We start from the raw sequence: 16621 nt of genomic DNA, 5'->3' as shown, positions 1-16621 counted from the left end.
GATTACTGAAGTGTTGAGAGAGCTTGCTTGCCTCTTTGAGCATTGGTATCTTCAGCCATGATGGCAGCAGTCTCAGGTACCATAGCACAAAGCTGGGCTTGCATGGCAACAAGCATGGATCTCATGACATCAATCTGAGCCTCTACTACAGCGCTGAATGTTCGGTAGGTACTACGGTGCTGGGATGGAAGCTGAGACATCAGCCACCAGATGCTACATCACAGCTGGATCCACAAGAGCTGTCATGGATTTGCCACCACTTCCACCCTGGAAAGGATCGGCTCCAAGTTCTGCATGAATCCTGTGCCAAGTTAGAGCTGCACTCCTTAATGCTCCTTGATCATGACAACAGGCTCTGTGGCTGACCTGTCAATGCACCAAGAATCTCTGTGCACATGTCCATCAGCATTCTCCTGTAAGCTGCCCCATCAAAGTCCTCATTTCAGCCCCCTGCAGCAAAACTTGTCTGCGACCTTGCCTTCTGGCATACCCACTACCCTTGTCCTCTGTCATGGCTGCAGCCCACCTGTGACCGATGACTCACCACAGATTGGTCCCGCATCTATACTACCCTCTAACGTATGCGCAGGGCCCGTATCTGAGCTAGGGCCATGATTGTCAAGATCAAGTCACAATGTTTCTTCATCAGAAGTCTGCAATTGCTCACACCCTTCAGGGTGAGGCTGCACTGGCTAACCTGGTGGCAAATTTTGGGTATCTGCACAGCATTAGTTTTCACATGTCTGCTGACGAGACTTAGCTCTACCCCACCAACACCTCTTTCCACTGTTATTAAATTATCAGACTGCTTATCTGACATCCAGTATTGGATGAGCAGGAATTTCCTCCAATTAAATATTTGAAAGACTGAAGCCATTGTTTTCAGTTGCCACTTCATAATCCGTTCCCTAGCTACAGACTCCATCCCTCTCCCTGGCAACAGTCTGAGATTAAGCCAGTTAGTTTACAACCTTGGTGCCACATTTGTCCTCGAAATAAGCTTCCGACCTCGTATTTGTGCTATCACTAAGACCACTTATTTCCACCTCCATAACAGCACCAGACTTCAGCCCTGTCTCAGCTCATCTGCTGCTGAAACCCTCATTGATGCCTTCATTTTCTCTGGACTTGACTATTCCAGTGCACTCCTGGCTGGTCTCCCACATTCTCCTCTCCATAAACTTGAGGTCATCCAAAACTCTGCTGCCCATTTCTTAGCTCGCACCAACTCCTTCCTCTATCGCCCCCTATGCTTGCTGATCTACACTGGCTCCCGATCAAGCAATGTTTTTATTTTAAAATTCTCATCCTTGTTTTCAAATCCCTCCATGACCTCGGATATCCCTATCTCTGTAATCTCCACCAGCCCCACAGTCCTACTCCTTATTCTGAGACTGTGCCCCCTGGTTTTGGACTCCCCAGTCAAGGGAAACACCCTTCCTGCATCAACCCTGTTGAGCCCTGTCAGAATTTTGTATGTTTGAATGAGATCACCTCTAATTCTTCCAAACTCCAGAGAATAAAGGCCCAGTCTATTTAATCTTTTCTCATAGGACAATCCCACCATTCCAGAACTTAGTTTGGTGAACCTTCGTTGCATTTCCTCTATGGTAAGTATATCTTTCCTTAAGTAAGGAGACCAAAACTGCACATAATACTCCAGGTGCGGTCTCACCAAGGCTCTATATAATTCCAGTAAGACATCATTACTCCTCTGCTCAAATCCTCTTGTAATGAAGGCCAACATACTATTTGCTTTCTTAATTGCTTGCTGAACCTGCATGTTCGCTTTCCATGAACAAGGACACCCAAGTCCCTTAGAAATTCAACACTTCCTAGCCTCTCACCATTTAAGAAATACTCTGTATTGCTGTTTTTCCTACCATAGTGGATAACTTCACATTTCTCCACATTGTATTCCGTTTGGTAAATTTTTGCCCACTTGCTTAGCCTCTCCAAATCCCCTTGAAGCATCTTTGCATCCTCCTCACAATTCACACTTCTACCTAGTTTTGTGTCATCCGCAAACTTAGCAATAATACATTTAATCTCCACATCCAAATCATTGATATAGATTTTTAATAGCTGGGGCCCAAGCACTGATCCTTGCAATACCCCACTAGTCATAGCCTGCCAACCCGAAAATGACCCATTTATTCCTACTCTCTTCTTTCTGTCCGTTAACCTTATGAACATACGAATTAGGACCAGGAGTAGGCCACTCAGCCCCTCGAGCCTGCTCCGCCATTCAATAAGATCATAGCTGATCTGGTTGTAACCTCAACTCCAGATTCCTACCTACCCCCGATAACCTTTCATCCCCTTGCTTATCAAGAATTTAACTACCTCTTCCTTAAAAATATTCTAAGATTCTACTTCCACCGCTTTTTGAGGAAGAGAGTTCCAAAGACTCATGACCATCTGAGAGGAAAAAAATGTCTCCTCAACTCTGTCTTAAATGGGTGACCCCTAGTTTTAGATTCTGCCACAAGAGGAAACATGCTTATCACATCCACCCTGTCAAGATTTTATATATTTCAATCAAGTCGCCTCTTACTCTTCTAAACTCCAGTGGATACAAGCCTAGCCTGTCCAACCGTTCCTCATAAGACAACTCTCCCGTTCTAGGTATTAGTCCAGTAAACCTTCTCTGAACTGCTTCCAACACGTTTACATCATTCCTTAAATAAGGAGACTAATACTGTACAGAGTACTCCAGCTGTAGTCTCACCAATGCCCTGTATAACAGAAGCATAACCTCCCTACTTCTGTATTCAATTCCCCTTGCAATAAACAATAACATTCTATTAGCTTTCCTAATTATGTGCTGTACCTGCATTCTAAACTTTTGCGATTCATGCACTAGGACACCCAGATCCCTCTGCATCTCAGAGCTCTGCAATCTCTCACCATGTAGATAATGTGCTTCTTTTTTATACTTCTTGCCAAAATGGACAATTTCACATTTACCCACATTATACTCCATTTGCCAGATCTTTGCCCACTCACTTAATCTATCTATATCCCTTTGTAGCCTCCTTATGTCTTCTTATTTTCCTATCTATCTTTGTGTTATCAGCAAATTTAACAACCATACCATCGGTCCCTTCATCCAAGTCAATAAAAATTGTAAAAGGTGAGGCCCCAGCACTGATCCACTGATCCCTGCAGCACACCACTCATTACATCTTGCCAACCAGAAAATGACCCATTTATGCCTACTCTCTGTTTCCTGTTAGTTAGCCAATCTTCTATCCATTCCAAGAATTTGTCCTCCACACAACGTTAGTACTAATAAAGTTTACCCAGTCTATATGTAGATTGAAATCCCCCATAATTCTTGTATTACCCTTGTTAATGCACCTCTAATTTCCTGATTTATACTGTGATTTACATTGCCACTGCTATTTGGTGGCCTATAATGACCAATGACCAATGTTTTCTGCCTGTTGCGGTTTCTTAGTTCCATCCAACATCTTGATCTTCAGAACTAAGGTCGTCTCTAGAGTCCATTATCAAAGATTTTATAGCAGAGCACTTCGAGAACAATGGTAGAATCGGGCAGAGTCAGCGTGGATTTACGAAAGGGAAATCATGCTTGACAAATCTACTAGAATTCTTCAAGGATGTAACGAGTAGAGTTGATGAGGGGGAGCCAGTAGATGTGATTTATTTGGACTTTCAGAAGGCTTTCGACAAAGTCTCACATTAGATATTAGCGTGTAAAATTAAAGCACATGAGATTGGGGGGTAGTGATTTGCAATGGATAGAAAATTGGTTGACAGACAGGAAACAAAGAGTAGGGATAAATGGGTCATTTTCTGAATGGTAGGCAGTGACTAGTGGGGTACCGCAGGGATCAGTGCTAGGACCCCAGCTATTCACTATATATATTGATCTAGATGAGGGAACTAAATGTAATATCTCGAAATTTGCAGATGACAGAAAACTGGGTGGGAGGGTGAGTTGTGAGGAGGATGCAGAGAGGCTTCAGGGTGATTTGGACAGGTTGAGTGAGTGGGCTAATGCATGGCAGATGCAGTGTAATGCGGATAAATGTGAGGTTATCCACTTTGGTAGCAAAAACAGGAAGGCCGAATATTATCTGAAAGGCTATAAACTGAGAGAGGGGAATATGTAGCAAGACCTGGGTGTTCTCGTACACCAGTTGCTGAAGGTAAGCAGGCAGGTGCAACAGGCGGTAGAAAAGGCAAATGGTATGTTGGCCTTCATAGCGAGAGGATTTGAGTACAGGAGCAGGGATGTCTTGCTGGAATTATACAGGGCCTTGGTGAGTCATAGAGTTGTCCAGCACAGAAATAGGCCCTTCGGCCCTTCATGACTGTGCTGGCCATCAAGCACCTAACCATTCTAATCCCATTTTCAAGCACGGCCCGTAGCCTTGTATGCTATGGCCTTTCAAGTATTTATCTAAATACTTCTTAAATGGTGTGAAGGTTCCTGTCTCTACCACCTCTTCAGGCAGTGCGTTCCAGAATCCAACCACCCTCTGGGTGAAAATTTGTTTTCTCAAATCCCCTCTAAACCTCCTGCACCTTACCTTAAATCTGTGCCCCCTCCACTCCAGTAACAGTTTAAAATCAATGTTCATGTCAAAATTCATGTACCTCATTCTTGGGAGATGGGGGCCTAGCATGACACCCAGCGGAATGAAATGCCATTTGACAAAAGGTGCATTCATTAAAAGGGTTGAGAGAAAAATATAAGTTACAAAAAAAAACATACATTTCTCTCATTCATTCACAAATCCTAAAACCTATTTTTTTTTTCAGGAGAGTCAGTGGTGGACGGGTCTATCCTGAGCACTCTTTTAGTGCTTTGATGAGTCACGCAAAAGCTTTTGAGTTTAGGGGGATGGGTGGTTTTCTTTTTTCTGACTGTGGGGGAGGTTTCTTTGCTAATCTCCCCTTTGTCCCAGAGGACATTCCTGCCTGCAGGTATTTGTGCAGACTCTACTGGGACCTTGACTAGGTGAGGCATCACCCTCACAGGTTCTGTACCCCTTAGAGGTCTTTCTTTGTCTCTGCAGGTTCCTGTAAATGCTGTTAGTGACTCTAGTGGGGTGCTTCTATTGTCTGCATTTACATAGGAGGACATGGGGTCTGACTTTTCACATTTTTCGGGATTGGCTGACCGTAGTGTAGGGGTTTTCAACCGGGATTCCTCTCGGACTTCCTTTAACCTGCCCTCTTAGTCATAGAGTAATAGAGTTATACAGCACAGAAACAGGCCCTTCGGCCTATCGTGTCTGTGCCGACCATCAAGCACTTAACTATTCTAATCCCATTTTCCAGCACTTGGCATGTAGCCTTGTATGCTATGGCGTTTCAAGTGCTCATCTAAATACTTCTTAAATGTTCTGAGGGTTCCTGCCTCTACCACCCCTTCAGGCAGTGCTTTCCAGATTCCAACCACCCTCTGGGTGAAAAAACATTTTTTGACTTTTTCCCTGTTCTCTTTCTAAACTTTTGCCAGCCTTGTGCCTGCCTGTCCCCTTTTGTTCTCGGCAGGGGTGCCTTACAGTTTACCTGCCCTCTTCTGGAGGGTCCTCCTAACACCGATACAAGACTTAGGGGTGCAAGTTTCACTGTAGGTTGTGGTTTCCCCTCAACCTGGCACATGTGGCAACTCCTGCAGTACTCCACCACATCTTTGTGGAGTTTTGGCCAGTCAAACTGTTGTCTTATGCAAGCTTTGGTTTTTCATATACCAGCATGTACAGCCACTGTAGTCTCGTGTGCCCTTTTTAAAATTTCTCTCTGGTACCTCTGCGGCACTAAAACTGGCAAACTACTGCCCACTCCTTGCTCTCAGGGCTTTGAGGAGAAGTCCATTTCCTCATCAGTACTCCATTCTTTAAATAGTAGCAATCAAGGTCTCCCTCTGCTTCACTTTCAGACTGGGCAGCCTGTGCTAACGCTTGCAATACTGGGTCGGCTCGCTGAACCTCACCTAGGGAAAATCCATTTAATTCATTCCCTGGGTCTCCTAATATTCCAAAGAAAGTCTCGGACAGATAGACTTGGTCATCTGCCTGCAGTGCTAATTCAGTCTCCTCTGGGGGAGCTGGTTTGATCATGGCCTGATCTACTACACATTCAGGGACTCTGCAGGGGACCGTCTCCTGCCACTGCCCTGTCTCTCTGACCTCCTATGGCCTTTCTCTCACTACTGGGCGAGCTACCCCCTTCACCCCCAGCAGATCATTACCTAAGAACAGGTCAACCCCGTCCACAGGCAAATTAGGAACAATCCCTACGGTCACTGGTCCCGAAACTAGGTCACACTCCAGGTGCACCCGGTGTACAGGTACAGGCATACACTGCCCTCCAAAACCATTCACCAACATATTGGTGCTCACTGCAGTCTCTGGGGGAAAGGTCAGGCGTTTTCCCATTAAAAGGGATCCAGTGGCCCCTGTGTCCCTGAGAATTACTATGGGCTTGCTTGCCCCACTTGAGGGATATGGGGTTACTTTTCCTTCAGACACAAAACCCTGATAACCTTCAGGAATCCTATTAACTTTTCCTGCACTTGCAGTAGTAAGCTTCCTGGGTCTCACTCTTACTACAGTTAAAGCCACAGCTTATTCTGCTGTGCTTTCCATCAGGTTTGCTTCTTTACTGAGTGGGTTTGCCCTGATTAACCCTACCAGTTTTCCCTTTAGTTTCCAGCAGTCTGCTTTTAAATGCCCTGCTTTATTACAATGGAATCACACAGGTCTCCAGGTCTCATTCCTGCTTATAGCACCTTCCTTTTTGGCTAGAGAAGCCCCCCCCACAATGTGTCTCCTGCTTTCCTTTCTCTCCCAGGACTGCTTGAGCTCCTATCACCATCCCCACCCTTTGTCCCTTTTGGATTTGTGGGGAATGACGAGGGAAGGTTCTCCCCTGGGAAACCAACTTATAAATTTTTGCAAACATACCGTCCAGAATGGCCGCTTGCTGGCCTCTCTAAACCTGCTGCTCCTCTACATGGGTCTTTATGGAGTGTGGGAGTGAGTGTTTAAATTCCTCTAACAGGATTACTTCTCTGAGAGTCTCATAGCTGAGCTGTACTTTATGAGCCCTCAACCACTGGTCAAAAGCCAGCTGCTTACTTCTTTCAAACTCGAGATAAGTTTGATTAGCCTGTTTCTTGAGGGTTTTAAACTTTTGGTTTTGGCTTCGGGTACTAATTCATATGTCCTGAGGATAGCATTTTTAGTCAGTTCATAATTTGATGAAATCTCATCTGGCAACAGAGAATAAGCCTCATGGGCTTTTTCGGTTAGCTTGCTTTGTAATAAAAGAGGTCAGGTCTCAGCTGGTCATTTTAGCTGCCTTGCCAGTTTCTCAAAGGACACAAAAAAAGTTTACATCCTCCTCATTGAATTTTGGAATTAGTTGAGCTAGTTTTAACAATTTTGTATCCAACCCTGAATTACGCTCCTCCATATTGGCCATGCTTTCACTGAGGTTACTCTGTCACTCCCTAGTTAACTCAAGCCTCTTCAACTCTCTCTCTTTGCATTCCTTCCGGAATATTCTTTCTCTCTCCCTCTCCTGTTTTTCTCTCTCACTCTCCTCAAATTCAAGTTTCCTCTGTTCCAATTGTATCTTTGCTAACAATACCCTGTCGGAAGCTGCTTCTATCCCTGTTTCTCTTCTTCAGATTCAAGGGAAAAGTGGTTGGCCACTACTCTTAGGAGTTCAGTATTCCTAGCCTTGCCACGTACAGTAATCCCACACTGCTCAGCCACTTTTCTCAACTCCTCCATAAGCAGTGCTTTTAACTTATCGCAAGTTACTTCACCCTGGCTTGGAGAGCTACTCGCTTCAGTTGCAGACAACAAAACCTGGATTGAAATCTTGCTCTTTTTTTGATTGGGAACAATTTGGCTTCCCACTTCCAATTTCTCTCGTTTGTCTGTGGGTAAAATTCCAGATGCTAGCACCCAAATTTCTGTTACGACCAGGTGAGAAAGAGATCTAGGGTTCCTTCTCAGCCTTCACCTGGTCTTTTTTATTTTTAAACACACTGTGTTTTTAGCTCCTCCTTGGTGAATTATTTTTCACCGCTTTCCAATTATAAGGCAAAGATATCAGCACAACAGGTTTCCTCAGATTTAAAGAAGAAAAGTGAAATTTTATTAGACTTAAACTTAACCTCTAATTCGGTTAACGCCTACTGATACACGACGCGTCCACGCGATACACACGTGCAAATAGAGACGGAAAAGAGCAGAAGAAATAAGGTGGAAAAGTTTGAGGCAATATCTGATGAGTTTTTGTTAGAGGTCTTCAAGCTCACTGTAGAGACCTTGGCCGGAATTTAACGTCACCCCAGTGAGCCAGATGGTGGCGGGGGGAGTAAAATTGAGCGGGAGCCTGCAAGAAGCTTTCCCGACCTGCTCCCGCCTCCGCCCCACTTTACGTCGGCGGGGGGCGGGGGGTAGAGAAACGGGCCTCCCACCCCAGGCCAATCAAGGCCCTTAAGTGGCCACTTAAGGGCATTCGCCCACCTCCACGGGAATTATATCTGTGTCAAGCGGGTGTCCGGGAGACGTGAAAGGCCGCCCAGTGAAACTTGATGCTGCCTGGACTGGAGGGCATGTCCTACGAAGAAAGATTGAGGGAGCTAGGGCTTTTCTCATTGGAGCGAAGAGGATGAGAGGTGACTTGATAGAGGGTTACAAGATGATGAGAGGCATAGATAGAGTGGATAGCCAGAGACTTTTTCCCAGGGTGGAAAGGGCTATCACCAGGGGGCATAATTTTAAGGTGATTGGAGGAAGGTTTCGGGGAGATATCAGAGGTAGGTTCTTTACACAGAGAGTGGTGGGTGCGTGGAATGCGCTGCCAGCGGTGGTAGTAGAAACAGATACATTAGGGACATTTAAGTGACTCTTGGATAGGTACATGGATGATAGTAGAATGAAGGGAAGGTAGTTAGTTTGATCTTAGAGTAGGTTAAAGGTTCGGCACAACATCGTGGGCCGAAGGGCCTGTACTGTGCTGTACTGTTCTATGTTCTATGTTCTAAAATTGGCTTGGTGATATGAGGCAGAGGGTGGTAGTGGAGGGTTGTTTTTCAGAGTGGAGGCCGGTGACCAGTGGTGTGCCACAGGGATCGGTGCTGGGCCCTCTGTTGTTTGTCATATATATTAATGACTTGGATGTGAACGTAGGGGGCATGATTAGTAAGTTTACAGATGACACCAAAATTGATGGTATAGTGGACAGTGAAGAAGGTTGTCTAAGGTTGTAACAGGATATAGTTCAACTGGGAAAGTGGGCAAGGGATTGCCAAATGGAATTTAAGGCAGACAAGTGTGAAGTGATGCATTTTGGGAAGTTAAACCAGGGCAGGACGTATACAGTGAATGGCAGGGCCCTGGGGAGTGTTCTTGAGCAGGGAGACCTTGGGGTGCAAATGCATAGTTCCCTGAAAGTGGCAACACAGGTAGACAGGGTGGTGAAGAAGGCGTATGGCATGCTTGCCTTCATCGATTGAGGCATTGAGTACAAGAGTTGGGATGTCATGTTACAGTTGTACATAACGTTGGTTAGGCCGCATTTGGAGTACTGTGTGCAGTTCTGGTCACCGCACTACAGGAAAGATGTGATTAAGCTAGAGAGGGTGCAGAAAAGATTCACAAGGATGTTGCCTGGTTTGGAGGGCTTGAGTTATAAAGAGAGATTGGATAGGCTGGGGCTGTTTTCCCTGGAGCGAAGGAGGCTGAGAGGGGACATGATAGAGGTACATAAAATTATGAGAGGCATAGATAGGGTAGATAGCAAGAGTCTGTTTCCCATGGTAGGGGTGACTAAAACTAGAGGGCATAAATTTAAGGTGAGAGGGAAAAGGTTTAAAGGGGATCAAAGGGGTAAATTTTTCACACAAAGAATAGTGGGTATCTGCAATGAGCTGCCTGAGGAGGTGGTGGAGGGAGGAACAGTAGCAACATTTAAGAGGCATCTGGACAGCTACTTGAATGAGCAAGTTATAGAGGGATATGGAATTAATGCAGGCAGGTGGGATTAGTATAGATAGGCATTATGGTCGGCATAGACGGGGTGGGCTGAAGGGCCTGTTTCTATGCTGTACGACTCTATGACTCTATAAGTGTGGTGGAAGTGGAGATGATCAATGACTTCAAGAGAAAGTTGGATGGCCCACCTGAGAGAAATAGACTTACCGGGCAATGGGGATCGAGCTGGGGAGTGGGACTGACTACATAGCTCCATGGAGAGCCGGCATGGACTTGATAGGCAAAATGCCTTCTTCCGTGCCTCACTCTATGGCAGGCTCAAAGAGCTGAATGGCCTATGCCTGCTTCTATTTCTTATATTCTTATAGGATGTTGGATAAGCAGCCTGAAAATAAAGCATTGGGGTTTGAGACAGGTGGTGGAAAGTAAGATCTGGTGTTATCAGTGTACAGGTGGAAGGTGACCCTATGTGTTTAGATGATGCTTCCAAGGGCCTCATGTAGTTGAGGGGATCAAAAGACCATTGATAGATCCTTGGGGGATTCGACACCGAACTGTGTGTATGTGGAGGAGGAGAAGTAATTACTAGATATGCACTGGCTACAATTGGATAGGTGAGAGAAGACCTAAAAAGAGTTGAGTCTCACTGAGCTGGGCAACAGAGAAGGGGTGTTGGAGAAGGATGATTTGGTTGACCATGTTAAAGGATACAGAGAGGTTGAGGAGCATAGTCATAAGTTAACACATTAATATAATATTAACAAATATCCAATTCCATGAAACCTTTGTTCACTTGTGTGCGAAAATATGACACTTAGGTCTGGATTCTATAGACCCACTGCCGAAATAAGCAGCAGGTGATAAAAATGGCGGCCCGAATATGTGGGGTGCATGTCGTGGTGCCGCCGCGATTCCAAACGCAGCAATTCATTAGCATGGCTGGGGCCATTATTTTACAGCTAAAAACATCTTTCCATGCCCTCTCCCACCTCCCCAATGGCATTACACATCATTCCTGCCCTTTTGCAACCCCCCCACCCCATCCCACCCCGGAATACTTACTGTGAATATATGACCTTCCCCCCCACCCCCCACCGCCATCCACCACGTTCAGAACCTTTGTACTTTACCCCTTCCCATCACACACTCGACCAATCAGGTAAGTTTAACCACGCTCCCCCCTCCCACACTGAGAAAATTACCTCCTCCTCCCTCCCCACAGGTGTCGCGTCTCATTCCCCCGAACAGAAATTTGAAGGCGTGGCAGTGCCAGCCGCCAAAATGAAAATCAGTGCGGCAAATCAGGAGGCGATGGGACCTTCATTAATTCAGGTAGGTTAACTTATTTATATATAGAAATTGTGGTCCCGTCACCAAGCAGCGGGGGGGAGGTGGTGGTGGGCTGCCATGAGGCCACTCCACCTCTGTTGCGATCGGGTCGGGCCCTCATGGCGTTGGGATTGGTGGCAGGACTCATGCCCCCACCGCTCCCTGCTGCCAACATTCCCGACGTCGAGGGCTCTATAAAATTCAGCCCTTAATTATTCATTATTAGAAAACTAAGCATCCCATTGTCCCTCCCATACATCAGTGCACAATGACTAGATGCAATTTCAGCTAAACTTTAAAGCTTAAAAATCTATACTTTTTGAAAAGTTATAGGATATCTTATTCATCAATGTGTGCGCATTTCTGTTTTCAACTATTCCCCTGTGATACTTCTCCTCAACCAGTAAGCTTCCTCTTCCCAGAAAGTCGGACAATGAACCTCACAACATGATCAAAACACTAATTCAACCCAGCATCTCAGCAGTCAAGAAGTAGGTACCAGATTGAGAGAAGTTCAAGTGAACGCATCGTTTTTCATATTGTGTAGTTCACCCCAGGAGCTTCAGCCATACGTCATTGGTTAGGGGTTCCAGTTACCACTACTACAAAGAAATGCACTTTGACCAAAAATTTCCCATAACTCATTTATACTGGCAGTCATAACTCAGAGGTATAAAATAACAAAGTACAACCTTATGAACCCCTTACCCTTTTATCTTGGTCTGTGCCCCCTGCAGTGTGGGCCTATGAATATGTCTCTGTTTATATATTCAGGCATATTTTCTTTTTGTGTTCTATTTCCATTAAAATAATTAGTTATGAAAGGCTTGAATCACCCAAATAAGAGAAAAATATTTTGAACTTTCTAAAAACGAAAGATAAACATGTCACCTTCCTCAAGGAAACACAACTGACTGAAAACTTGTGAAGATGGGTAGATAAGGGATTTTTCCCTATCACTTTTCCAAACTTTCCAAGGAATGCCAATTCATTATTGATTATATATCAGACTCCAAGGAATTACATATTATTAGTATTGCAGTGGGAGGAAATCCTACACATGAAGGGACAATTGCTTTTAAAAGTGGTTGTTCCTTAGCATGACTCTTTTTTAAAACTCAAGTTCCAAAACATTTTCTTTAATCAAATTTTTAAAAGCTTCTTCCCTTCCTCTCCTGAATGCAGCAGCTTAAATGTTGCTATAGTTTTTTTCATTCTTTCATGGGATGTGGATGGCCCTGGCTAGGCCAGCATTTGTTGCCCATCTCTAATTGCCCTTGAGAAATTAGTGGTGAGCTGCCTTCTTGAGCCACTGCAGTCCATCTGGTGCCAGTATACCCACAGTGTTGTTAGGGAGTGAATTCCAGAATTTTGATCCAGTGACAGTGAAGGAATAGCAATATGTTTCCAAGTCAGGATGGTGTGTGACTTGGAGGGGAATTTGCAGGTGGTGGTGTTCCCAAGTGTCTGCTGTCCTTGTCCTTCCAGGTGGAAGAGGTTGCAGGTTTAGAAGGTGCTGTCAAAGGAGGCTCAATGAGATCAGGAACCGAGTGGCCCTGGCGGAATACAAACTGAGCATCAGTGAGCAGGTTATTGCTGTTTAAGTAGAGCTTGATAGCACTGTCGACGACACCTTACAAAACTTTGCTGGTGATCGAGAGTTGACTGATCGGCGGTAATTGGCCGGGTTCGATTTGTCCTGCTTTTTGTGGATAGGACATGCCTGGGCAATTTTGCACATTGTCAGGTAAATGCCAGTGTTGAAGCTATACTGGAGCAGCTTGGCTAGGGGTGCGGCTAGTTCTACAACAGAAGTCTTCAGTACGACAGTTGGGATGTCGTCAGGATCCATAGACTTTGCAGTATCCAGTGCCTTCAGCCATTTCTTGATATCACATGGAGTGAATCGGATTGGCTGAAGACTGGCATCTATGATGCTGGGGACCTCAGGAGGAGGCCGAGATGGATTATCCACTCGACATTTCTGGCTGAAAATGGATGCAAATGCTTCAGCCTTTTCTTTTGCACAGTATCACAGTTAGTGATGGTCCTCAATAGTTTGCTCAAGTAGCCATTCTTCACATATGGGCTTAGACAATGCATTGCCAATATTCAACAGCTGAGGCCATCACAGAAAAGCTTGACCCTGTTCTCATGGGTGATTCAAAGACATCACTGGAATGGTGCTGGATATTGATCTAGAGCAAATACCGTGAATTCTTTTCTTCTCTAAACCAGTGACATTGGTACTAACTGGAGGCCTCCGCATTGCTGCCCCAGTTGAGATTAGCTAGGTCAGCCCAAATAATGGACTTTCTCGAACTGTAAATCTCACAAGACACCACACAGTACATACACACCAAGGAATCCTTCTATAACAGCTTAATGCACCAGAACATTCTAAGGTGCTTCAAAGAGTGGTTAGGCAACAAATACAACACCAAGCAATAATTTAGAGGATGAGTTTGATGTGGCGACTGAGGACATGGATGAAGAGATAGATTTTGACAAGGCATCAGAAGGCAAAGAGAAATAAATTACAGAAAACAGAAGCCAAGATAGCACTTTTGTCACAGATGGTCAAGCACAGTGAGGAAGAACACAGCAGTTCATACTTAGAAGTGGATGAAGGTGATTGCAGAGGTAGAGTTTTGAAAGTGTAGAGGGGTTTGTAGACGAGTTGAAGATATTGAAATAGCCCTAAATGAATTCACAAATAAATTAAAATTGCGACAAATGGGGAAACTATCCTATACAGGGAGAAAGGAGAAGGGGTTTTCCAGGTTGAATGTAAGAAAGAGTTGAAGCACATTTATAAGGTAACTGGAGGGGCAAAGAGAAACCTAGAAAAAGGCTAAGTACCTGAGGCTAAACATAACAACAAAAGAAATGTTCAATACCACAAGAGCAAAAAGGCAGTCAGACAAGTGGTGAAAACCATAAAAGACACAAGACACACTTCAAACTGGAGATAAGTACAAGGAATAAATATTCTGAAAGTTTATTTCCTTCAAGTAGTCACATTGAAAGACTTAAATATCATGCTCTCTCCAGACAAATAAATCACAAGATAAATCAATTGTCTTCATTATAAATGAGATTGAAATCCTAGACAGGCTAAATGGGCTCAAAACAAATAAATCCCCAGGGATAGATGGTATTTATCCCAAACTTCTGAGAGAGTCTAGCAGGGAGATTTGTGTGGCACTGACAATCATTATGAGGGAGTCAATGGACACTGGAGAGGTACTAGCAGATTGCAAACAGGCCAATGTGCTACCCCTATTCAAGAAGTGTGACAAAACAGACACAGGCAACTACAGACCTATCAGTCTCACTTTCATTCTCTGTAAAATAATAGAATCAATTATCAGATGTAAATTTGAGAATAATCTTACAACAATACCTAGTTAACAGCAGTCAGCATGTCTTCAGAAGGAGAAAATCCTGATTGACCAATCTCCTTGCCTTCTTTGAGGCAGTGACAACCCAAGTGGACTGTGACAAGCCCAATGACATGGTGTACTTCAACTTCCAAAAGGCTTTTGATAACGTTTCAAGAAAAGGATATTAATTAAACTCAAAGCTGTGGAGTTTCCGGGTACAGCCTGTGAATAGATAAGAAGCTGGTTCAAGGGTGAGAAAAAAATGAGCATTCATTAGAAGAGTTATTTCAGAGCAGAGGGAAAGAGTTATGTCAAAGCAGAGGGAAGTACTGAGTGGGGTATCTCAGGAGTCAGTGCTTGGAACATGGCTACTTCTAATTTACATAAATGACCTGGATTCAAAATTCAAAGCTTAGGAGGAAGGTCAGAAATTAGAAAATGAATTGGACAAAATATGTAAGTGCACAGCCCAATGGCAGATGACAATTGTAAAGTGGCGCAGTGGTTAGCACTACAGCCTCACAGCTCCAGGGTCCCGGGTTCGATTCTGGGTACTGCCTGTGTGGAGTTTGCAAGTTCTCCCTGTGTCTGTGTGGGTTTTCTCCGGGTGCTCCGGTTTCCTCCCACAAGCCAAAAGACTTGCAGGTTGATAGGTAAATTGGCCATTATAAATTGTCACTAGTATAGGTAGGTGGTAGGGAAATATAGGGACAGGTGGGGATGTTTGGTAGGAATATGGGATGAGTGTAGGATTAGTATAAATGGGTGGTTGATGGTCGGCACAGACTCGGTGGGCCGAAGGGCCTGTTTCAGTGCTGTATCTCTAATCTAATCTAATCTAAAGTGCTACATATAAGAAAAAGAAAGAGATCACATACATACTTTATGAATGGTGTTCAAATAGCTAAGGATGAAACTGAATGTGACCTAGGAATCATAGTAGACTCAACACTGAACATGTCTAACCAATGTAGAGCAGCAATCACCGCAGTTAATAAACTATTGAACTATACAGCCAAAACTGTAGAATAAGTCAGAGAACGTATTGACTAGTCAGAACAACTGCAAATATTGTATTCAGTTCTGATCATCCATCAATAGGATAGTCGTTTATTAGTACAGAACTTGAGTATTGCTGAAAATAGAGACATGGTTTCGAAGCTTTTCATCTTGCACTCATCAGGACAATCTGGAAGAATACCAATGTAAGGGAAAACAACAACTTTATACTGTATGAGAAGAGAGTGCTGATTAGTTGGCAAGTGAATTCTGATTGGTAGAGGTGTTTCCATGGAGAATGCACCAGTTTGCGGTGACTGACAGTTAACTGACAAGCTTATTGAAATTTAAATCAGACAGCTTGACTCTGATTGGTCAAGGCATTGCCCTGAGGAATGAACCAGCGAATGGCTGTCACTTATTTTGTTCAGCTGAAACAGGCACAATGATTGTACATGTTCTTTCTGTCTGCAAAGAACAGGACCCTATGTATTAATATATGTAGCTTCCAGTACGTGCAAACGCGCCACACTGTGAGCCCTACTGACAATCTTAAATTGGTTTTCAGCATAATTCTTAGCACACTGATGATTATCTAGCAAATGTTGCCCAATCGCGGAATCACATCTAATGTTGGACACTGTGTTTTGCGTTTTGCAAGCATGGGCCGGTTGGGTACGGCCCGTTGCAAACAGTGGAAGGGATATGTTGTTTGATATGATCTGCCAGTCTTTGGGACGTATGGTCTATATACCTAGCATCACGCCGGCATTGAAATTCATATATCACATTACTCATTTTGTGTGATATGCAGGATGTCTTTTTGGCTAGACGGCAGCATCCTGTTAGTGACAAACACCACACGTGTTGCTACTGCATAGTACCCTTCCAGGGTAATTTGAGCTTGGCAGT

Source organism: Heterodontus francisci, chromosome 1 (genome assembly GCF_036365525.1).
Source record: "Heterodontus francisci isolate sHetFra1 chromosome 1, sHetFra1.hap1, whole genome shotgun sequence".
Lineage (NCBI taxonomy): Eukaryota > Metazoa > Chordata > Chondrichthyes > Heterodontiformes > Heterodontidae > Heterodontus > Heterodontus francisci.
The sequence above is the reverse complement of the archived record's forward strand: the minus strand, read 5'-3'. Positions refer to the sequence as shown.